At 39.1% G+C, this 26,156-nt stretch overlaps 1 long non-coding RNA gene across 1 annotated transcript in view; it reads left to right on the top strand.

Annotated features, from left to right (window-relative positions):
• Window positions 1-21,161, top strand: part of LOC123980824 — a 55,776-nt gene extending 34,615 nt beyond the window's left edge. Inside the window, exon 4 of the long non-coding RNA XR_006827559.1 lies at window positions 20,554-21,161. This is a non-coding gene — a long non-coding RNA (uncharacterized LOC123980824). The remainder of the gene's footprint in view (window positions 1-20,553) is intronic.
• Window positions 21,162-26,156: the final 4,995 nt, after the last annotated feature.

Genomic DNA, 26,156 nt, shown 5'->3' on the forward strand with positions numbered 1-26,156 from the left:
CAGAGTACAAAGAGGAACAAACATACTGAAACAGAACACTCCAGTCAATATATAAATGGATAACTATAAAGAAGCTATTAACTCCGCCTTAGACCAGTTGTGTGATGTCCTCCTGCGAGTGCTGTTATCTGTACCTAAATCCTAAAAACCCAGGGTTACCCTCCCTTTAACCAAAAAGGCTCCAAAGCCGTGGAGTGACCTCACTGATCCCAGATCAGGCTTACAACTTAAGTAATAACTTTTAAATCTGGCCTTGTGTTATTTTTTTGTTTTTTTACCGTTAGTAAATAAGTTTAACTTGTTATTTTTAAATCTAATCTAATCTAATCCAAATTCCTGTTACTCCATCCTCTTTTAATCTTAAAGGCTTTTGGCTTTACTCTTTTTTGGCTAAAAGAGCTGTACAAATAAGTACTTTTTGTCTTATCACTGTTGAGTAGGGGATTGACAAATGCTGCTAATTAGCGTGCAACCTAGTGCAGTATTAGCCACCTGTGTAGCACTGTCTGCACTGGCTATTTTGTGTCTTCATGCAGACTGTTACACTCCTTTATTATTATTTTCTAAATGCTAAAAGCTTTACAGCATGAGGTAAAACATTGTTGCTGTATCAGTAATGCTCTGATACTATCAGTTATTGAAAAGATTTACCTTCATAAAACGTTAAAATCATGATAGGTATTTATTTTTCTTTTAAGAGCAGGAAATGAACATGGTGAAACAAAATGCTGCCATTTATATCATTCCTGGAATAAACACTGTTATTCTTTTGTTCCATTTTTTTTGTGTATTTGTTTAAAGGTACAATGTGTACGATATGGCCAGAATTTTAGTTAAAACATTTTCAACAGAATGAGAAGATGTAACAATTCTGACATTATGTCAAAGATGTAATGTGTTGCAGAGATTATCAACCATCGCTGCAAACCGATTGCCGCTTTTGACCTCAAGCGGCGATAGTCTGATTGTATAGCTCAGGCCTCCCCGTCGTAGTTTCATCTAGGAGATGTGTGCGAGCAATGAATTTCCTACTTACACAAGCTCTCTTAGCTTTATTAGTCTAATAAATAAACAAAATATTCTAACAAAATGTCAGGTAAGGAAATATCTTTACACATATTTTTCAAATACAATCTTTACAAACTAATTGCCTTGTTAACTCATTGTAAAACACATTAAATTCAAATTCCACAGAAACAAAACTGTCATGGTCTTTTCCACTGATCACACTCAATAAACCCATAATTCACACACTAAGGTGTGCAAATATTCTGACCCTACACTGTCTGATGGAGTCCTGGTCAGAGCTGCTGTAAATCACCTCTGTACTGTATTCCATATTTGTCAAACTGGCCTCCATCGGTCTCGGACGCTGTGTAGAGTCCCGGTCTGGTTCTGGTTCTGGTGGCCATTGCCGACTCAGTAATCTCAATTCTTACACACTGCACCTTTAAATACCATCAAACGAACGAAGAGAGAGAAAAAAATAGTAAGAGTGCTAAGCAGATAGTGAGGAAGAGAGAAGACATACAGAAGCTGTGGTGAAACAAAAGCACAGCAATTATGCTACGTTTGTGTTCAGCAAACATCCCTGTGTGTTATCCAATTATAATTCAAGGTCATATACATTACAATATACAAACATAAAAGATATTTATCAACTCTGAACTCATGTTGCATTCACAGCTGTAATTGAATATAATGCATTTCTCAGTGTATTGCATTATGAGAGCCATACTCTTTCATCCATACACGAGCAAACATAATAAGTGAACTACCAAAGACGCTCTGGGTCCAATTCATATGCTAAATAGAGAAATGATGGTAAAGAAAAGGTAATTAGAGAAAGAATGCAGGAAGGAGCAGGGGGGAGGTAGTGAAAATTAGAAAAGTGGACGCATTGAAGCAGAGAGATTGAGCCAGTTTAGTAAGAGCCAAATGTACAGACACGCGCGCGCACACACACACACACACACAACCACACAACAATAGCATCTCCAGGGTAGAGTCTTAGACAGATGTTCTTCTGCAAAGCAAATGCCAGCATGCTCTGTAAAATTATTAATGAGGAGTCAAATGGTATTTCAAAAATAACACATTATTACAACACTCAAACTCCCACCTTCACAATCACCTGGATTACCATAAAATGAACATTCTCTCTCTCTCACACTCACACACACACACACACAAAGTCAAAGTCACACCTGCTGGAAATGCCAGTCTTCATCTGGCAATCTAGTGAAAATTAATTGTGGGAAAAATGGCTGTTGTCGTTCTGATAACGCTACTGGAGTAGACGTTTTGCTTAAATACGTGTAGAAACAAAGAGTAGTAAAGCATTTCTCAGTTAAATTCCAATATAATAAGTCATGATTAACTTGTCTTTTATCACATATCAACAGATGTCTGACAGATATCTGAAGAATATCTGATCAACCACAAAGTCTGTGCTAGAATGAAGTAGAACCCTTTTTAACAGGAAGTCCTCCTTCAACCAGCCAAAAGTGCTCATGGTGTATTAAGTGAAGCATTTTGCATCTCCGGTGACAGCAGCTGTTGCTTTGAAATAAATACAAGAACCGCATAGTTAGCATGGCGAGCAGCAGTCTCTGTGGATTAACAAAGAAAATTTCACTGCACACTTACAGTAATCTACTCAGATTCTCTTCACTCTATTAGTGTCAGCTCTAGTTTAACTTAAATGTGTATGAGCTCCTCTTTAATATTATATCCGGAAGCACATGTACAGTAACCCAATGTCCCATTTCATATACTAGCCCAGTATCCTTTGAATTACAGCACACGTTTTGCACATTTGACTTCCATGCAGGAGACTTAGTTTTGACTGAGGAGTTTGTATCCCATCACTGTTTGCCTTTTCTTTTACTGTACCAACAGTATTTCTTCAACTTTAAGTGTTCAGTGTTTTATTTGCCTTACCTTAACCGCACTGTAGCCTTTTCCAACAGTTTAGTTGCCTAACCCTAGACACTCTTTAACCCTGCATCAACAACAAATGTTTACATCCAAGTGACAAAGAGACTGTAGTGGTCAAATGAATTATGCTGTGCCATTTGAACTTCTTGCTATTACAAAGAGGAAGGATGCTGGCCTAATTATAATTAACACTGCATAATCTTTTGTTATATGCTATGCTCCTCTTCCTTCAATCAGGCCCTCACAACTTCATTCCTGACACAGAATTATTTCAGGTTTTGGAAAAATATCTGGGTATCAAACAAACATATCAAAATACTATAATATTTTGCATTAGGAAATAATAATATTATTTTATTTTTAATATTAATGGCAAAGCATGTGAAATGGCTTTTGAATATTTTATGTACATATCTAACGTGGAAAAATTAACAACAAGTGTGTCTCACACAAAAAGATATAAGGATTTGTTTTAGAAGCTTGGTGCTTGGAAAATGTCAAGCAAGGGGTCAATTCATCCTTTGTCTCTGGCTGGCAGAATTAATTGGATTATGCAAATATCTTTATTTTTATTTAAACCAATACATACCACAAGCACTTTTCCTTAACGTAAGACCCATTTATCTTAATAAAAATTTGACCCACATTAGGGTTTTTAGATATGCAAAAAGATAACATAATCACAACAACAACAACAACAACAGTAACAACAATAATAATAATAATGAACTTTATTTATACTGCACTTTTCAAAACCACAGTGACAAAGTCCTTTATATGGCTGAACCACTACTGAAACATTTCATGACTGAAGTAAATAAAATCAAGCAATTAAAATAATACAATACAACAAAATAACGCCCCCAACAATAAAGATAAACACTAATAATAAAACAGAAAACCAATGTTAATAATAAAATGTTGTGCTTCAATTAAAGTTTTTTTTTAAAAGATAGCTCATTTAGAAGATGTCAGTGATTCAGCAATATATGTATTATTATTACCTCCACCAAGTACTTAATACTTTTGTTGTACTAAATATCCAACAAAACTAACAGCCACCTCAAACATCACAATAGAAACAAATGCAGCTGGTATGTAAGGAATAAACACTCAGGGATGTGTTTTTTCTGGTTTAATCCGGAATTCAAGATTTTCCGACGTGAAAATGTGACCAACGTGAATCAGGCAAATCCGTAAAAAATATTTTGTGGTCACACAAGCTTCTCTGTCCACTTCTCTGCGCATTGGAGCGAGGGCGGGGCTCAACACACACACACACACACACACACACACACAGCGGACAGCCAACAGCAGAGAGAGAGAGAGGCCGCGGTGACCGAAAGAGAAAGGTAACGTTTTACTGGACATGAATAGTGGTTGCACAGATTTGCATATCATAGAGGACTGGACCATTGGCCTTGGTGAAGGTCTGCACTCTCCTCGTGCCTGTCTAGTTATTATTATTATCATTGGGTAGCTGATAACCATAAACTGGTGTTTTGGGTGCAGGTGGTGGTAGATAAATGTGCCCCCACCCTATGGGGTGACATTCCACAACTCAACCAGATACACACATGGTGGGTTTGTCAAAAGATATTTCTCTGTCTCTTGATGTCCCACAGAAGAGATGGATAGAAGAATCATTGGGAATGGACCGAATGAAAAAGGGTGCAATACCTATTTTATATGATACAGTTCCTCTTCCATAGACCACATTCAGCGATGGGTGAAGGAACTGGGCTCACAAATACAGTTGCCAAATGGGGTCTGCTTCATTCCTCTTCAATATGCATCAGGCATGGGTTACCAGAGTTTATAGTACTTAATAGGCTCCATCTGACAAGCAGCAGATGGGCAAAACTTTTTAAGGAGTTGATGAAAAGATCTGGGCAACCACAGCCATGAATTTTAGTCTTGTTCCTGGCTAAAGGGTTTTTAGAGGGTGGGGGACCCTTTCAAATTTACATGAGACATGATTTGATTCTTACCCCCTGATTGACATATATGGGGTGCTCCCTGAGGACTTAAATGTGGCAGTGGCTTGGAGGTGGGTAACCCTCTAATCGGAAATCTATGGCTTGATCCCACAGCTGTGCAATCGGTGTGTGATTGTGTGTGAATGTATTAATTTCTTTCTTTCTGATTAGCAGTTGGCACCTTGCATAGTAGCTCCTGCCATCAGTGTGTGAATAGGGTAGATGTGACATGTAGTTTAAAGCTCTTTGAGTGGTCAGAAGACTAGAAAGGCGCTATACAAGTACAGACCATTTACCATTTACCAAATGTCACTGCTGGTCAAGCTGCTGTTTTGATCCACTCTACACTGCTTACTCATAAAAGCTGGCTAGGGGATGTAATGGTACACCATGTGTAAGATCTGGCAACCATTTTGGTTCAATTTTAAACATTGGACAAATCCCCGTTAAGGTGTATCATTGTTAGATATTGTCTGGTGACAGGCTTACCTTTACATATTATTACTTCCATGCAGCTTTCTTTCAGACATCTGCATTGTTGCCCCCATCTTGATTTTTTCAGCAGTTCAAATGGTGGTCTGCTCATTGACACATGTCTTACCTGCTGGAAAACCAATCAAGTTAATAACAGCTTTATTATAAGAGGGATAATGAATGCCAGAACCAGAAAAAATGTGACAGAATTAACATTACAACAAGTGTAGAAATTCTAGAAATTACTACAGGTACAGATTGGAATAGTCTGACTAAAGGTCAGTAACTACTTACATATGTGTATATTCAATTGCGTCCCTCCCAAATAGAAAACAGTTATGACGAACGCAATGTCAGACTAAATATTTTTAAGTGAAAATGAAATCTCAATTTAGTCTAATTATCAGTTCCATCTTCCTGAGCTCATAAATGGCTTCCCATGTAGACTGGAACGAAGTCAGTGAAAGATATTTGCCTGACCGTTTTGAAAAAAAGTGTTCTTTTTGCTACAACAAGCCACTTTGATGGTCTAATGATTACCTCCATTGTCAGTGTGAATGCTACAGGGTAGATTGCGCACCCTGCCATGATACCAATTTTCAGGCCCTGTCATGCTTTGGTAAGTACCAATCCAATATTGTGCAGCATATTAAATGTTGCACATTTTGTCTTGAAAATGGGCTTTAACACGGTTTTTGGTGGCATTTGATACACCAAAGGAAAAAAAATCTTCCCACAGAAGGCAGTATGGTGCTGAGCCAAATCCATCCTCCAGGTCTATTACACAGCATGTTTTTGGCTGGATGATCTGAGAAGCCAGGTAGTTCTGTATTTTGTTCCGATGTGTCAAGAAGTTTATTCATAATTGCCTTTTTCCAATTATATGTTATAATTATAAATATAATTTATTTACCTGTGCGCCTCCATGATACAGGCACTAACAGACAGCATACTGGTCTCAACAGTAACATATGTTTTCTTTCTTCCTCCATGAGCCCCACGTACATCTCTCAACACCAGAATACTTCTGTCAACCTTTCAGCAGACAATACTGTATCCTGGAGATGGGACTCTCTTTAATGTTTTACTGGATTTTGCATTTTTTCCATGTTGGTGGGCTGAAATCCATTTGTGTTTTGGATCATCTAAAAACACACTAACTTTCAATGACTTTCCCAGTCTGTGGTGATTTTTATGTCAGTCTACCACTCTTCTCTCCACTGAGGAGTCATTTTTGACACATTTAAAGGAATCCTTGCTGAGGTCTGTCGCAGCTGACACTTTCTTTTTCATTTGCGTCTTGCATTCTCTCTCTCTTCAAAGTTATGGAGTTTTCTTGAAGCTCACTTATACCTTTTTTCTCATCTTCTTATGCCTTTCTCAATTACCTTTCGAGTTTCATTCTCTAATGCACTAGGGCTCTCTATTTCTTTTATGACTAAAACTTCCTTAGTTCTGAGATTGACCGCTTTTTTATTAGACTCCAAACTTTTCTGTTTCATAGCCGAACTGTAAATACAACCCTTTTTTTATTCTTAACTCTTCCTTAAAGCCTGACTTTCTATTTTCAGTGCTAAATGGGATGGCTAAAATGTAAAAAAAAAAAAAAGTCAGGTGATAGCCAAAGTCATTAGGATTCATTCTCTGGGCACTATGAACATCTGTAGCAACAGTCATGGTGATACACAGTTGTTGAGATATTTCACTGTAGACCAAGTGGTGGACTGGTTGAACAAAATAAAAATAAATGAAGGTTACCATAAATCAATCAGTCTGATTTCATTCACCGTAGATGCTCTCTCTGATACCTTATGATTGTATTTCTAAACAATTTAAAACATGCTAAAAATTAAATATATTATTCTTTTCTATATTTTAAATAATTAGGAAAGAAATCTCCAAGATTTACCCAGTTGGCTGATAGACACAATCAATTAAGTAACATTTTCAGAACAGCAGTCACAGTAAAGATTGATCAGAAATGTTTGATGTAATTCAACCACCATTCACAATGCTACAGAATACAGAATAATAATAGTCTTACACATTTCGTTGATGCTGGAGAACATGTTTCACGTTCCACTGCCAACATTCAGTGCTAAGAAGCAAACATTTCTTAAGCATGGCTAAAGGTACTGTAACAGAGCTCATTTACCTCGTATAACCATAGTGTTAAGTTACAGATCTTCACAGCTCTACAGCACTATAACATGCTCTTACAGACAGGTTTCTTCTAAGTGATAGCAAACTGAAATGTTCCCTCTTGTGCCAGTAGAGCAAAAACTCTATTGGTATATAACTGTTTTTTAACAGCATCTAGAGCCATGACACAGCACAGGGTGGTCACAACCATCTTAGATTGTTTGTCCATCTGCCCCACGTTGGACAAACAATCTAAGTATTAACGGCAACGACCCATAAGAAGGCGGGGTCCAGCCCCAACCACTTTCAGTACATCAACCATGCTTTGTTTCTTTCTTTTGAGGTAACTACGGTAACGTTAGCGTTGCTGTCACTCATTTGTGAGATGGCGATTAAGCTAGCCGCGCCTAAATTTGGAGTGCACACGTATTCAAGCCTTTATGGTAAATCCACTGTAACGGATCAGTGCTTTCAGTGCTTTATCCTGTCAATTTCTCTTTTTACAAAGACAAGTGTTGCAGCATGAGAGTCCTAGAACCAATAACCACATCCCAGATTATTTGTCAAATTGGGTCGGACTTGATGAATTTAGCTCGAGGACACATGTGACAACGCTGGTTTTCAAAATAAGGTGTCTATACAGAATACACAGAAAGTATAATACATATTACACGTGTCCATTTAAAGTAAAAACAACAATAAAATGTTAGGGAAATTACTTATTGTATATTCTTTTCTCTGATTTAGGGTTGCTGAGAAGAAAATTTATAAATTTGTTTACTTTTGTTGCTGTTCCATCATCATTTATAGCTATACAATGGGTTTCTGATCAAATAGTTTACTAGAGCACAACATTTTTAATAAGAGTACAAAGTTCTTCATAGAAAGCCTCTTAATTTTGCACCAAATTAATGTATTTAACTTTAAAATGCATGAAACCCCGGACCCCCGAGGGTCTGAGGCCCACCCACCATAGTCTCTTAAAATCCTGTGGGAAACACTGTAGTAGGTAGTGAACAGGGTAATATTAAGTTGTATCCACCATTTTAAACCAAGCATGCTATTTTTAACAAATATTGTCATGGATAAAACTAAATAAGAAATGATCAGAATTATCAGATAAAACCCGTTAAAATTAATTTGTTTATTTTGATACACTTACATCATTATTCCGTCTGAATAAACAAAGTAAGGTATGGGATAAATGTCATCATCCACATTCCTCTCCAGATGGCTCTTTTCCTTAACTGATGAAACACATTTTGTGAAACATTTTTTACAGTTCGTTCTCAAAGCATTTAATGCAATCACCAGAGATGCTCACAAATCCAAGTCAAGTCTCAAGTCTCTCATTGTTATAATGAATGTTGTATCACCTGGTGCGTTCAATCCAGGCTACTTATAAAACTGCATAGCTATAAGGAATTCTGTAACTGCAACCTGTTTTTCACAGCCATGTAATGTGCAATGCAATTAATGAAAAGCAGATAAACTACTGTAAGTCAAGACTCTCAAACCAGTGTAATGTTATAAATAATTAAAATTGTAACGTTACATGATCCAAAATAAACCTGTTACCTGTTTGCAGCCACCGTTAATAATATGTTACGTTAATAAAATAACATAATGGCAGCCAGTGGGGCGTAAATGATTCCGCTCATTCATCTTTTCATACCTAACAGTCAGAGTTAACCTCCCGTAGATTGTAGCTAAAGCAAGAAGCAAGCTAACGTTAGATGGCCAGTGCTGAGCTAAACATGTTCACTAACCTCAGGTTACTAACCTATTTTGCATTCAGTGTTTCTTTAGTTTGGGTCTTGTATGAAGTTTTAAAGCCAATGTTTATGATAAATGGCACAGCAGCTGCCGTTTTTTTTGTCCTCTTTCACATGTAGCCGCACGCAGCAGATACGTAGTTGTGTTATGTAGGTAGGTTATAGGTAACGTAGGGAGGGGAACAACAGCGTGCTCATCAGACGTTTCCTAAAAATAATCATTGTTCATGAGTCCCGCATCTCGAGTCCGAGTCAAGAAGTCTTTTGAGGACGAGAGTCAAGTCATGTTATATTTATTACATTGGGAGAAAAATTTTCTCCCAACAATCCATAACCCATTCATTCAAAATGCCCTGCACATAACTGTCAGAACTGACTGCAGAATCCTGAGTGTGATGTTTCTGAGTGAGTTCCCTGCAGCTCCACTCGTCTCCTCCTTCCAGCATTGCCTGTGTGTAAAATAAAAACTGACTCCTTGTCAGAGGACCTCCCTCCCCTTCATTTTCTGTGGATTACTACCCTTACAGCTCTGCTGCCAGTAATTGAGGTAAAGCCTTATCTATTAGGCTACAGCCTGTGACGTACAGCGTAATTCTTCCCAATTTCCAACGGTGTACTGGTACAGTACTGTTGATGTAGGTACAAGGGAAGAAGATGTGAAGTTATGGAATAAGAGGTTAAACATTGTTGTGAACAAACAGTGTGGATTTGTGCATTTTATCAAATAAATTTGGACTACTCCAAATTCTTTCTCTCTCCCTGGGTGAAAGAAAAGGAGGGGGTTTTGAGATATCAACCCTCTACAGACAGCTGAAGCGACCCAAAGGAAAGGTGAAAGGTTGCTTTCCCTAAGTGCTGTTTCTGGGCAGCTGATCGTAAAACTTGCCACCTCTGATGCCGCAGCGAGATAACGCTTGGTGGCTGACAAAGAAACACTAAACAGAGATTACAAACAGCAAAATCAAAACTCTTTTGGAAAGAGGGCAGGAAACCCTCAACTGCCCCCCACACACATGTAACCATGGCAACTGACCTCCCTCTTTGTTTGATTACCTCACATCAAAGGACATTCTCCTTTTCACAGCCAGAAGTAAATTCGTGAGGAACTCCAGGACACCAGAAGACACTGCCCTGAACTCTTTGTGTAAACAAAGTACTGTCTCCTCAAAACTCAAAGCATTACCTTGTTTAATTAAATAATCTTTTAGTTACTTGATCAGGTCTCTCCACTACATTTGAGTAGTTATGTTACCATGTTGGTGTTATTTGTTGTTGAAAAGAATTCTAAACAAGTTAATTTTGCAGTGTTTAATTTTCAGCAAGGATCCCTGACCTTTATTCACTATGTTGTAATCAAAGCTTTCTGACACTTCCTTTAGAAAGAATATGATAAAGAAATGTCATCCTATACCCGATTAATTTTCCAGCTCGAATTTAATAACTAAATTGACTAAATAACTAAAGCTCCTGAGCAAGCCCAAGTGGACAAAATAAGAATTACAGGCCATCATCTGAAATGCCGTTTAATGTAGAAATGTCACTCTGTATTTATCTTGTCCATAATAAGATGCCATTCGTGTATCTTGCTTATATTCTCTAAGAACGTGTAAAGCTAGTTCCTCTCATCTGATGTGATTCCTAGGAAATGCTAACCTCAAAGTTTAACTAACAATTGTTTTCCTTTTTATCAAATGCTTAAACTAAGAACGGTATACCCGTTTGACAATTAAGGTTTGATTGTGGGAAGATATTTGATAACAATACGCACAAATAGATTTTTGATTAGACATATTAAAAGTTAAAGAAAAGACGGTCTCTCAGGAAACCGGAAACAAGTCCTCCCTCAGGGGAACAAAGGACTGCCCTCTGGGAACCACGGCTCAACAGACAAAACAGCGACACATGATCTTGTTCGCTCTCTCTTGTCCTCTGCTTGTTCCTGGCTCTCCAACTATGCTTCGGCACGCGCCCAGAAGTTCGACCTGGCGCACTGAAGACCCTTTGTTGGTTTTCAAGCCACACACACGAAGTGGCGCGACCTCGATGTTTCCCTCGTTTCCAGCAACTACTTGCTTTTTTCCCTTTTCTTTTCTTTTCTTTGTTAAAAGTTATCAGACCGTTGAGTTACACAATTTTAATTCAAGAACGACCAAGTTCTTTTTTTTTTAAGCTTTATTCGTCGAGCTAACTTACACTGACCCCCCTACGCCCGGGTCAACCACGTGGGCCGCCAGCAGCAACAAAGGACGACTACACCTCTGACCCGAGCCAGGATTGAAAAGGCCCCCACTGCGAGTTTCTTCAATAAGCTGACAAAAGACGGACCTCCGGAGCAATTCCCTGGCAGAGAAAGCGACTGGCCGACGGCTTGAAGCTGTCCTAACCGAGAACGCACAGAACTCCGCCAGTGTGAGGCTGTCTACCAGCAACCCGGCTGGGAGAAACGACATGCAGTAAGACCAAAACCCTGCATTCTGTGGTCAGTGATGTCCCATAGTCTGTTAATCCATTATCTTTAGTCCTTAAAACTCATAGTTTGCGTTCATTAGCTACCCGTGTGAATCAAATTCTCCCCACAATAGAACCCCACATTTTCATTGTTTAGCCATTGTTTATTTCTTTGATGTATATGTAATCGCATTTATAGTCACCATAGTTAGTTAATAAACTGTAATCAAAGGAATTGTGTGTGTGTTGCCTGTCTCCAAGTCCCTGCCACGAGTATTTACCCCCTCGATATGAGAATGACTGACTGATTTAAGATAATTGAATTGAATTTTCTGAATATTAAAAATCATAATTTGGTATTAATTCTCATAAATGTATTCGATCAAAAGTAGACATGCTACAACATAATAAGGACCTATTTTGTTATTACAGACAGTATGACGTAATGATCAACAATTTGTTGATTTGGAGGATTTTGTAGAGAATTTACTGTATGTATTTTTGATTCTACTATGAGCACTCACAAGCGAGTGAGGCAACTAACACTTCCATGGAGCTGTTGTTAGGTGTCGCTATAGAGATGTTTTGTATAGATAGCTGCTTGTCTGTGGTGTTGGCACTATGGTCTGCTCTGGCTTGGATGCTGGTTGATTGTTTATTAGTTTACAGTTACAAGAGACATAATGTTACTGAGTTTGAAAATTATGCAATGATAGGTCATTGTATCATATTTTAATTTTTACTTTGTGCAACTTAAATAAATCACAGAAGATTTATAAAAAGCTACATAGAACTCATTATACCACCCCACCCCCCATACTTTGTTGCTCAGTAATGGTCATACTGTTTAAGCATGATCCTTCAGGGGAGCTACCGTCTTATTAGAGGCCACAGCCATTACCTTCACCCACGATGCAGAACGCAAGATCCTGATCCTCCTCAGCTAATACAGCAGCCTTGTCTTATCATTACTTTGGCCTTGATGCATGTCTGTCTTGACTTTCAAGGGCAATATAAACACATTAAGTCAGATGTTTTAGTCATTTTCTCATCTTTGTCATCACTAATTGGTACAGACCAGTTACCCTTTCAAATTGCACATATACTGTAATATAAGATTGTTCAATTACAATTATATTGTCAAAAATTACAGATGGGACTTGCAAGAGACCATATGGTTTATTAACAAAGCTGGACAATTAGCATTTGCTTCAAAGCTCATCCCTTAATGTACCAAAATGTGTCCTTCAAACATACTGCGTGTTACTGTGCACTGAGCAGCAACCTAAGCTTTTGCAGTTTACCTTTATCTTCATGGACAAGGGGAAGATAAGGGCAGAAATATTAAAGCAAAACTGTCCATCTGTCTTAGTGTTTTATTTTATTGTTTTGCTGATCTTTGCTTTACACAACCTCTATCTCTCCCTCCCTCTCTCTCTCTCTCTCTGTGCCCCGTTATATCTATTTCTATCTATCTCCTGTCTGCGTTGAGAGTACCATAGTTAGTGGATCGCTGTGAAATGCCAGCTGTCAGAGTGACAGACGCAGTGTCACCTCTGTACAGTCACGTCAGCGAGGCGACAAGCCGTCAACATGTGCGGGGGGGTGGGGTGCTATACTTGAGAGGACGAGTCAGTGTTTGTGGTGTCAGGCTTTTTCAGAGGATACAGTTCAGGATTAAATTAAAGCTAGGGATTGAAGATGCATTGGTTTAGGGGCAGAGATGAAAGTAATATGTAGCAAATAATATAGTAAAATGTAGATGCACATACAACAGCTGAGGAACAAAAGGGGAGCCTGCAGCCTGAGGTGAAGGGGAGGAGAGGTCATGACAGAAGTGAACAGAACACAGGAAGGTGGTGGTTCAAGGAAGGACAAGCGCCGGATTGTAAGGCAGCAGCAGCGGAGGAGTGATGAATAAACAAGATGAAAGAGTGAGACAGAGAAACCAAGTGCATTGTAAGGAAGAACAGTTTGAATGAAAGAGAACGAAGGTGGGAGCACAAGAAAAATAGAGAAAAGATATGTAGAAGGTCAAACGACCAGACTAAAAGAACAAGAACTGAATGAAAGGAGAGAAATGGAATTTATTCTTGAAAAGCTAAAAGCAAGGGCGGAGTGAAGGGATTAGAGCGACTAAATGAGGACAAGATATAGGAACAGCAATGAAGTACATGGATTTAAAACAGTAGTACAAAGGGAGGATGGAAAGGTATGATTTGTTATGGTTGAGGAGGGAATATGAGCCACTGACCAACGTCAAAAGTAGAAGGAGTTTCCTTACTCAGCCTGAGAGTAATCCCATTTTCGCACACCAAACTAAACCTGGGTTTAAAACAAGATGAAGTTCGTCCTGTGTTAGGGTTAGAGAGAAACAAGAATGACGAATAGATGGGAAAATTTGAATTATCCAACTTCCAATTATCCGGCTATGAGAAAGCTTTAATTAAAAATTGTTCTGGCATTGAATGCAGTCTTGTGTGTACAATTATGCATAATCGGAATAGAAAAGCTAACATAACCTAGCCACCAAACTGTGGGTTCCAATATTGAGTTTTTGAAATGGTTTTCAGTATACAGACACCATTTCGATATACATCCATGACCTATGAACACACAAAAAACTAATATGATAACAGCTATGGTAGAGAATATAATGTCAGCAATGTATTTAAATCACTTTTATTATCAGTGACTACAAGTGTAAATAACATATTATACAAACAAACAAACAATAAATAAACTGGCTTTATGTTTTATGATCCGAGGTCCTCAATGCTTGTTTTATCTGATTGCTTTACTTATATTTACTCTAACCTTTACTGTTTTTGCTTTCAGTTGTGCTGGATTGTATAACCAAAAGAAAGGGGCTATATTTATAACATGACTACTATTCTTATTCTGATGTTCTGTGTTGGGAACAAATAACAAATTTGTGGAGTTCTTTAAGAAGCAAGATAGATACAAGAATTTAATGTGGGCACAGAGGCATCAAGACGTTAATGACGGACAAAACATTCAGTAGCCTATATTTTTACAAAATCTCTGCTTTCCATTTAATCTAGATCATTACCATAATTACAGATCAGTTAGGTTCTAATCTAAATATTGCGCTGTTGGTTTGAATCTGGATTAAATCTTTGTTTCCTTCTTCTTTGGTAAATTCTTCTTGTCAGTCACTACATTTTTTTAAAGATGGATATGGCTATGCATAGCTTTTGTGTTGTTTTGGTTGTTCTTCTTTGTAGGCCTGAAAATGGAACATGTTACATGAACTTATTATGTATGTATTACTATGTAATACCTCTAATAGACCTACACTGTCATGAAGAAGAGCTTCATGACAGTGTGATGAAATCCATGAAGACTGATTTTGTCCTTTACAGCATTCATTTAACCTGACAATATTTGATTTACTCGAAGAACATGGAGCTAAAGATTCCTCCAGAGTCCATGTTAAGTGTTAACCTAATATTTTTGTATGACATTATACCCCATCTGGGAAATCATTTCTGGGGGCAACACAATGAGAATGGAGTCAAATAAATTTTGTTCAGGAGGAAGTGGAGGGGCATGAATAATAACGGAGCTCTAGGTAGGAACAGTGAAAATCTGGCAATTGATTTCCATAATGATAAAGAATAAATAAATAACCGGTGTAACCTTTTCAATAACGTCTGAGTATTACAAGCCATACATTGTTGCGACTCTCCACTTGAGATTGAAATTTTGAACAAAACTAGAGTAACAATTTTTCTGCAAGTTCTCTAGTGGCATTTGCCTTATTCATGAGCGCCAATCACTCTTAGGGTACCTGACCTGGCCCTCTATGAATACTAATGAGCACAAAATGATAGGGCTTCAGTTCACTTCCGTAGCTACCAATCAGGGTAAAGTAGATATGAAAATAAGGCTACTGGCAAGTCAACATAATGCCACCTCTCTGTGTTGTCAGACGACAACACTTTCCCCCGGGGTCTGGGAGAATACCAAATGGCTTGTATTTACCTGGGAAACGCCGAACTGCATGTAAGTGCTAAAGGAGGAGGAGCGGGCTGGGTAGGGAGAAAGACGGAGTTTTTAGAGAGAGTGGGAGATAATGATGAAAGGGCTTTTTTAGCCCCAAGATGGCGATGAGTCATCCAATTGTGTGTCCTGACTCACTGCGGCCTGGATACATCCACGGCCTCGGGACATCTTTGGTCACCGTGGTTACTGGGCACACGGGTTACGACATGCTGGAGAGGGAAGTAGGGTGGAAACTCATATGTCTATATTTACGTGTGTTACAATACATGCTCCCACAACTATAAGACACTGAGGCACGCTGAGGAATATGTAGGTTGCCTAAAAGCAGTAGGCAGCGTTTATAATTGCTCTGCGGCTGGCTGTTATTTCAGTCTCTAGCCAGCGGGGAGATGCGTTGTCACTGCTGACAGACAGACCCTGAATGACAGCCCTGCCTTCCTCTCCTTCTGTCTTTCTTTTCTTTCTCCTTCTCTCTCTCTCCCCCTGCCATCGGCCAAGCATCTCCATCTCTCTCTGTGTGCTCCAGGCCCTTATAATGAAATTCATTACTGTTACAGATAGGAGAGTAACACCCGTTTAGAGATCTGTGTAGAAAATCAATCACAGGCTGGTTCAGTGTGGGGAAAGTTCACTGAGGTTTCACTCTCTCTGTAGTTGTGGTTGGTGTCTGTGGCCTCTCCATATGGTATTTGCTGTTATCAGAATAGGGATTTCTTGCATCGGCAAGATGATACTTACTTTGACCTTGGGTGTCTCTGGTATGTGTCTGCAGGAATAAATATAGAGTGTTATTTGATTTAAGAGAATGAGCCATGGTATTCCGGTTCAATGCCGCCACCTACATTGATTTCTGATGTAAAAAAGAAGGAAAAGCAGCGGCAAGGTCATGAGCTGGCTCCTTGAAATAAAACTAGAGCAGGAGATTAAAAGTCAATGGTTTTCTCAGTGAATAATGTTTTAATAAGCCAAAGGGAACTGACGATGAGAGAGGAACTGCTCTATGCAATGAGTAATTCAGCTCTTTACATACCTTTTTGTTTTCTCCTTGTATATTCTTTGTTGAATCTTATATGCGTTATATGATTCATCTTGTAGCTGGTTGGTTCAGTCCAAGACTGAAATGGAGAAAATGATTATGTACTTTCTGGCCCTCTGAGAAGGACGGCAGCCACATTCCAGCTCTGCATATAGGCTGCTCAACTTAAGCTTTATATTAGCCTCCATATCACCACAGGGCCTTGTTTGTACTGGACTCAACTTTTTGTATTATTAATATTTCTTGGCTCGTTCTAGCAGTGTACTAGGGCTGTCCCCAACTAAGGATTTACATAGTCGAATCAGAATCGTGAAGTCCTGCCTATAGTTGGCTGATAGTCGAATCATGTGTGTTTTTGCAAGCGGGTGGGGGGGTTACACACGGTAGCTCCACTTTAATCTTGAGAAGCTGCAGTCTCTGTTTATTCAACTTACACTGTATATTTTCAGCTAAACTGAGGCTTTTTGAAGACCCTTTTCTCCCTCTCTCTCTCACCTGTCATTCACCGCTCTTGTGTGAGTTTTGTGTGCATGCCGTGCTGCCGACAACTGCATGCACGTCGCAGTTCCTCGTGAGTCTTTTTCAAGTAGCTGGCTCTCAGGTCTCTCAGTGTTCCTTTTCCGCCACCACACATACACTACGCCCACACATGCACACCCAGGGTTAGGGTTACAATTTTGGATTTATTTACACACTTTTAAAAACATTTTTTATTCTTTTTACATGGTTATTAACAGCATTAAATGTTGAAATGTATATTGTAATAGGCTGTAAATTAACTTATTGGGAGAAAACTGGTAGTTCTATGTAAAATCAGACGTTGAGCACCCCCATATCGCCATGATAATGGCATGATCCTTGTTTCGCTGTGAAGCTTCGACTGTGAGATTGATAGTCGAATCAGGCTCCGCCCATCGAAGCATTGAATCTTCGACTATTGGGGGTCAGCCCTACAGTGTACAGCACTCTATATGCATTGTGCCTCAGGCAACAGTAAAGATAACTTTAAGAATTGAATGAAAATATGTGTGTTGCTCATAATAAGTTAATATTGTTGGCATAATGAGACAACTTGTCAATAAGAAACATTATCAACATTTAGATGTGTTTGCTTCTACCCTGAAGGTTAAACGATCATATCTGGAACATAGTTGGAAAAGAATTATAATTCACTCCTTTTGTTAACTCGGAAGTTTAGTCAGTTATGAGTTTTCATAATTACATATTCTGTCTGTTTCTCTGCTAACTTACTAAATAAGTTAAGTAATGAGATAAATACAGAACAAGTGATGATATTTAATTTTAGCTGGAAACAAATTTAATAGCTTGATATTTTGATTTTGATTTTCAGCAAGAAAAAAGCCCTGTTGTCAAGCAATTTTTGCAGTTCAATGATGTTCTATTATATAAGGGCTGGATATACTCCAACACGGAGGAAGACATGCACAACAGACATGCATGTGGTTCTCAGATTATACTGTCTGCATCCTCATAGCCACAAGGATCTGTGTGACGTATTTTGATCATCTGGCCATGTCAACAAGGGTCCATTGAGGCAAAAATTTATTATTGCTCTTGTCTGTGCAGCCACCCAGTGTAATATAAACGCAACCAGTGAGTCTGCTGTCTGGGTCCATGATTTTTCCCGAGTATATGGGGCACTATACATAAACTACACTACAAACATAAAGTCAGTGTAAATCCTTGAACACTCTCTAAAAAAATCTTGATTAACAGAGCGACTGGAATAGAACCACAAATGGAATAAGTTGGCTCAGAATAAAAAGGAGACGTGCTATCAAATGGAGAAAATAAAGCTACAGTGTGCCTTATCAAAAATGACACGCTGACTTAAATAATATAACTTTTTCATCTCTGTTCTGCGGCTCATTCGCCAATCGCTCATGTATCAAAAATAAGCCTACAAAGCTACAGAAAAGACATATAAACAGGCCTGATTGTCTGCATGGGAATAATTGAGGCTGGAGAAACTTAAAGGATTCTTACTGGAGAAAGCACATTAATGACTAATTTCTAAATATTTCTTGCAGGCACAATTGTTTTTCAAAATGTCAAGAGTTACAGTAAACAGAAACAAACAGACTTGTGGGTTGCAGGATCAGAATATGTAATTCTTCCAAATTATTCTGAAATGAGAGCAGAAAAGAACAGCACAACAGTTTTTTTTTTTCAATACTTCTTTTGCTCGACTTTTTGATTGATTCCTGCAGTTCTGTGCCAGTTTAAGCTTCCTGTCCTTTGGGATATTGTATTGAAAACCATTCCTTTATAGCAACCATATTTTGCAGAGCAGTAAGCAATAATAAAAAAAATCGAACTGCCATAGTATATATCAAGACTTTCTGCATCTTCAGAAAGTTAAACACTTAAGACACAAGCATGTAAGTTCATAACAGCATAACGGTTGTATTAAGAATCTATTTCTTGAATAGGATCGGCAGAAAAAGTCCTTGAAATTCTAGTCGGGTAGAGACAAAGACGGCCCATTCTTAATTCATTTCTTTTCTTCAAGCTCCCCATCTCCATCTGAAGAGCTTCTGAGTGAAGTGACCCTGCTTTTCAATAACCGTGACTGTAAATGTGTGATTCAGAATCCCAGCCTTATCAGCTCCCAGAGACTAAAAAAGGGTCCATCACTCTGCCTGCTTAATGCTCACCCCAGCACCTTCGGGGACAGTCCTAGAAGTTTGTCACCGCTTGTCAGGTCTTCCATCAAATCCCCAGAGGGCTCAGCAGTCACAAGCTAAAACTATATTTCTTTTCCTTTTTAAACCCCTATTGTAAGACTGTGATGATAAGAGAACTTGACAGGTCAGGACGCTTTTTTATTAGCTGTACTTTCTTGTTGAAGGGGAAGGAATAAAGACTTACTTTATGAGTGACACTCCAATGACCCTGGGTATGTGATCGATTGAATAACGGCAAACATTATTGCAGAACAGAGCCAAAAAAAGAAATCAATAGTGTGTAACAAGTATGTGATGAAAGTAAATATGACTCCAACATAATCTAAGGTATTTTGACTCTTCAGTGTGACTTTGTATCATGGTTTCTGTTTGCCATTCCCCATTGCGAGTTTGTAAAGAGGCCAGATGATGGGTGAGGACAGGGAAATGCACATAATCACGGTGGCTCTATCATCTGCATTGCATTTTATCCATGATGGAGGATAAAATGCAGGAGGCACAAGAAAAAATCTCAGTCTTCAGTTGAGTGGTTTGTTTATGTGCTGCTGCAGAAAGTGGCTTGATTTACTTATCTCACTGATGTTGCCATCTCTTCACTATTCTCCCAGCATTCCTTTCTTTCTCAGTCTCCGCAAGTAGCAGTGAGCTGGTGTAAATAAATGAGAAATATTCCTTTGGCAAAGGTGTCAAGACAAATTGCAAAATGGAAAAACTCAATAGACAGGGAGCGGGTTTAAATTATTTCTGCAGCAGAATATACATTCCAAAAACATCAAAGTGTTAAAGCAAAACAATTTGGAGCAGCATTTGAACATATCAGAGCAGTACACATCATTTAAAAAGGTTACCTCTCCATGATTTACAGAAATTCTCAGACTTCTCACAGGTCTGAAATTAAACTAAATACAACCCTCAATCCCAAAATATTTTTTGCATTGAGAATAAATTGAAATGCAGATCATAAAATGCCCAATTTGACCATGCCATTTTCTCTCTCTCTCTCTCTCCCTATCTTTTTAAAGGTAAATTTTTAGTGCTGGGTGAGAGAAAAAGACCGCTAGCTAACCGCTAGCTCATCAGGACGCCCCAATGTGAGATGACCCGGGGCAAGGAGGGGGTGGGGAACCCGTCACTATGATAACTTTTTCCTGAACATGAGCAAAACCAAGGAATTGGTGGTGGATTTTGGAAGAAAACAGCAGAGAAACTACACACCTCTGAGAATCAACACCAGGACACCAGAAGGCGTAGAACCAGAGCTAGTAGGATTATGAAGTATCCTCACTGCCCCAGCAATGGACTATTCCAGCTTACACACTTTTTCCAAACGCCTCTGTAACCAAGTCCACAACAAAAAGACTAAGATAAAGGTTTGTTCCTCAGGCCATCAGAATGGTAGACTCTGACCTTTTTATCTCCTGAACCTTGTCTTACAAATTTTCTTTGAATCCTTTGCGCTGACTTGCATGTGGAATTTAACTGCTACAGTTGAAGGCAGAAGTGTATCCATCACACATTTGAAAGTTAAACAACTGCCTCTTTGTATTCAGGAATCTTTCATGTAAATCTTATATGGTGTATAAAAAAAAATTGCTGCATATTTCATGCAGGATCTTCAGTCCCTTTGTGAAATATGGTGTTTTTTCCACATAATTTTGATACATGTTCAGGCACCTGAGGGATGTACCGGGACGTGTATCAATGAACTCTTGCAGGCTGAGCTACTCTCCATCTGTGGCTACAACTGCCCTTTGAAACTGTATCAGTCATTGCTCACATTTGCATTCGTACACTAAGGTCATCTCAGATTTGTTCAGAAAGGTCATTTGTGTTTTGTCTCCTGCCTCAGATTTACATCTTCTCACATAACCACACACTATGTCGCTCGGAAATTCTCTGATGAGAAAAGTGTGGAACAAACTGAGGTGGCCGCACTAAATATGCATGAACGTCACACATTGTGTTCCGGATGCATAGGTGTCAATGACTTCCTCCTGAGCCATTATCATAAACTGTGATTTACTGCAATAGTAGCACTGGTGCAGTACGACATGATTACCCAAAGCAGTGGCATATAATAATCTAACCTGCATAATCAGAATCTCCCTCAAAAAGCAATATTACTTGAGATCTTCTGACGCTTGGTGTTGTTTCAGTTCCACACTCTACGTGAAGTCTGGAAGGGCAGAAATGCCTGTCAATTTTCATATCGCCTCTTGATTTATTTTGAGCAGTTATTAAAGTTCACCTCCCTCTGAGAATTTCCATAATGATCTCTCTTACACTGGTATATATGAGGCATGTAAACTGCCTGGGCCTACTAGCACGTCTCTTATTAAATCTGTGGAGCTGTGAATTTACTCAAAGGCATGTATGATTAATGAAGGTAAGGATCCAATACAATATCTCTGCCTGTTTCACAAATTCACTACCCACAGCTTTGCTCTGATGGGGAGGAAGGGACAGCTAATGTTAAGCAGAAATTTCTCTCAACAAGAGCAGCTTTGAGATACAGTAGCCGCTTTTTTTCATCATGCAGAGGTATTTCTGGATCATTCAATACCAGAACATGATCACTGTATCAATAATTAGGATCCCTGTTTGGAGGTGGTAAGTACGTCGACCCCTGACACGCCACCATCTGGCTCTTTGTCTGCCGTCAAGGAAGTAGTGTCGTGCATTTAGCCATGACAATAAAAGTTCAGTCTTTTTCAAGCGTGCATTCAGTGGTGACACACTTGAGAGGCAACGATAAACAGCTCCGGCATTCAGACAACAGTGGGCCCAGACACAGTGAATAATTTCCCTGCGTGTTTTCAAAGCAGAATTGTGTTTGCGGTGGCAGGAGAATTACCACTGCACCACAAGTCAACCATAAAGTGCTGAAAGCTGACTTTTTCCTCCTCCTTCTTGTCTGCCAGTCATCTCTCAGCAAGAGCCCAATCCCAAGTGGAGGAGAGAAACAAATTAAGCAATACATAAACGCTCAGAAATACATATCTGCCATGGGGGGTCTTGCCTCAAATTCGTCAGTACGCCCCAGGAGGCCAGCAGTGCTCTTGCTGGGACGTAAACAGATGAAAACATCTCGATATCCAGGCACGCTTGCCTCGAGATCCCCTCCCTCCCGCCCCCCGGTGCAGGCTCCAAGTTGTAGCAACTGATACTTTGTCACTCCTCGGTCAATAAAGCCAAAGCCCCCTGTGGCGTCCCACTCCGTCACCTTTTAATTACAAACCTTTAATATTTAAACAGAATTGAGGGAAAAGTTCCAGCCCAGGCAGAAAGAAACTCAAACTTAATTCTCTTTATTTGTCTGACTTTCTCAGGAATGGTCACTCGACCACAACTACTCTCATTTCACCACTACTCTGAAAGACTTTTTTCTACTTCTCACACTCTCTGCCACTTTATTCCTCACTCCACTCTCACCTTTATTCTTATCTTTGTTAGCCTTATCTATACTGCTGGCCCAATTTCTCATCTTTTGCTGTCTCCAACTTTCAGCTATGGGTTCATAAAGGAAGGACAACAGACATATCTTCACAGATGAGTATTTGGGGGGGAAAGTTGGGGCACTCGCCTGCATCCATCATCGTCACTGTGCACAGTTGGTGAGCCCCCGCCAGCATCCTGACATCACAGCGGGAGTTACAAATGGATATGACACTCCTATTCCTTTTTCTCACAGCCGCCTCTCTTTGCTTGCGCACCTCCCTTGCTGCGACATTCCCCGAAATACAATAAATCTCACAGCTGCAGTTGAGAACATCTATTTTCAATCTTTAACCTACAGCATTTTAGAGCTGTAGGTTGTGAGCTTTTACGTCTGTCTTGGACATCAGTGCCTGGTTGCCGACATTTGGGTTTTTTCGGGTGGGAAAGATGGTAACGTCACATATCTCTCTCTTGCTTCAGTCTGAAGATGTTACGTTATAGGAATATTTGGATTCTGACTGCGGGATGTAATGGTGTGACCTTAAGGATATAGTTAGGTTTGATTCTGATAAGAGCAAATGAATGTGCAGACAAGAGGCTGGAGAGCACTGTGTGGGAAGGGGTTGGGCTGTAGGATCCACAAAAGGTCATGATTACAGTCATTAAGGAAACATACCAGACAGAGGAAATTGATTAAATCTCGGGCTTTCTGTTGTGAAACGTCTCTCTGAGAGGAAATGAACAGGCCAGACTGGTGCTGTGGGTAAATTGAATTATCTACATATTTTTATGTAAATTGTTTTGTGCATTTCTTGGAATGGGAACGCAACAATGTGTGCGCAGTTGTGTAGTTTTATTTAAATTATTAAACATAAATAAACATTTATTAAACACAACTGGTGCCCAAAGCAGGATGTGATTTTGATAGGTCTTGGATTAAAAATATAGCCTGACCGATAAATCGGCTTTCTGATGTTATTGGCCGACATGAGTTAATTAGGGACAAACTGGAATCGTTTTTTAAAACAGCTGATAAATGAATATTAAAGGGGTCCTATTAGGCTTTTTCATATTTTCTGGCATGCCTATAATGTTAAACATGACCAAAGCTTCAAATAATGAGGTAAAAGTATTTAAAAGAAATATCTGATTTCCAAAACTTCAGATCTGTTTTAAGCAGTTTTTTACTAACGGCTCGGTATGATGTCATTCTGAGCCAGATTTCCATATATGGTCATCAGCTCCAGGCAGAGAATGCTGGTCATGCCCACTAAGGAACATGCAGCCCTGCGGCAGGTCCTGCGTGAAGGGCCAATATAAGAAAGTTTGAATCATGCTAAGCTGCCATAGAGGAGTCACAGAACTACAATACAGAGTTGGAAATGTGCAGTATAATAAATAGGTCTCCTTTAAAAAAGAAACAAGAAAAATAATGGTGTGTTGTCATGGCATAGTTTGTCCACCAGAAGGCGTTCCAGAACTCCCCTGTTGATAACAAATCTAAGACAAAATACAACAATCGGCTGACATAATCAGCTGTGCTTTTAATCAAAGTTCAGTTTATATTATTTTTAAACTGTGTTATGTCATGCTATCTTCCCATAAGTCCCATAAGTACACATAACAAATGTTTGGGATAATCTTTTTTTTATGTTATGTCTTTCTGAAAAGAAGAAAATAAAGAATAACAATATTAAAATGATTTCTCAAATCTTAAAAATCCCATATCAGCTGGTTTCCAATAATAAAAAAAGGTGCTGCTCAGGAATGCATCAAGAACAACAAGTGTCAGCTAAGCATGCAGAGGAGCCAGAAGTGTATTTTCTTTCTGTGCCATTTCTTCCCTTCTACCCATACCCTTCTGCTGAGTGCACATTCACCTGAAAAGTAGTGATGTGTCCCAGTTAAAAACTTCGCTCTGCCAAGTGATTGTTAGTCTGTCCACTCTCTGTCCAAATGGGGATTTTTCACCTCTGCACTTGGCAGTGACCATTGCCCATGACACCCTGTAAATAGCTTAAGAAAAACAACAACCAATAAACAGTAGAGGGCAGTAAAGCAAAATTAAACACGTAATCTGCTGTGAAAAAAACAAAAAGATCATTTTAAAAAGGAGTTAAGTTTTAAATGATGACTTTAATTACAACCATAAGCGTTTAGATGTGTGGGTTTTTTTTAAAACACCTCCCATATGTTTGTTAAAAGCCAGCAAGGTTCTTGAAAATAATTCCTAACTCAATAGCCTCAATCAAAACAATTGATGAGATATGACAGAGAGCGTTCAGCCACCTACAGTAAGCATCATTGTCACACCATTACTGACTGGTAGGCATCTAAATTCCAAAGTTCACGTTGTCTGACAGCAGTAGTGACAGCACACTGACCTTGCATTACCTTTACAAGTTTACCAGAACTTTATACAACTCCAGGCTCCTTAACAGTTCCCATCACACCTCTGTCTCTTTCTTCTCTGTAGGGGAGGTATCCATGCTGGGAAAACCAAATCAAAAAACATTAAGACCAGCACTCAGGGCTTCACTGGTGCCGGGTGGGCACAACAGCAAACTCTGATCATGTAAAAGGTTCGAATATCAAGTGTTGCCATAAGAAGCCAATAGTTGGTTTGGCACTTACAATATAAAGGTCAAAAGCTTTTCATGACAGCCCATTAAATGTCGATGTTGATAGCCACAACTGACGGTCCCACAGATGTTGTTTGATGTAGATTACAAACTCCCTCCAGAATTAAAATTAACTTTGCATTTCTCCAAAAACTATTAGGATTATGTGCTACATAATAATTTTGCTGTTCATGGTGAACGCTCTTGGAGGAAAACTAGATCCACAACCGCACCGAATGGTTGCCAGTGAATTGTGAACGCGGACAGAACTAGCTAACAATTGAGAGCTTTTGAAATACTGGCAGATGCAGTGGAGTGTGAGTTTGTATCCAGCCATGTGCCCTACTTGTAAGGATCTTCATTTTCATTTATCTCCAAAACCTCTGAGCTACATGCTTAACCCTAAAATCCAACATAAATCTAATCCTAAATTCTATTCCTTAACACACACCTGCCTTCCTGTGCCCACTCCGTGCACTCATTGTGCATGAAAATGTTCTTTGTGGGAGTGGCTTTGAGAGACACCTGAAGGGAGGAGTGGGATTTGGATACTTTCAAAAGTCTCT

The sequence above is a fragment of the Micropterus dolomieu genome, linkage group LG12 (assembly GCF_021292245.1).
Source record: "Micropterus dolomieu isolate WLL.071019.BEF.003 ecotype Adirondacks linkage group LG12, ASM2129224v1, whole genome shotgun sequence".
NCBI lineage: Eukaryota > Metazoa > Chordata > Actinopteri > Centrarchiformes > Centrarchidae > Micropterus > Micropterus dolomieu.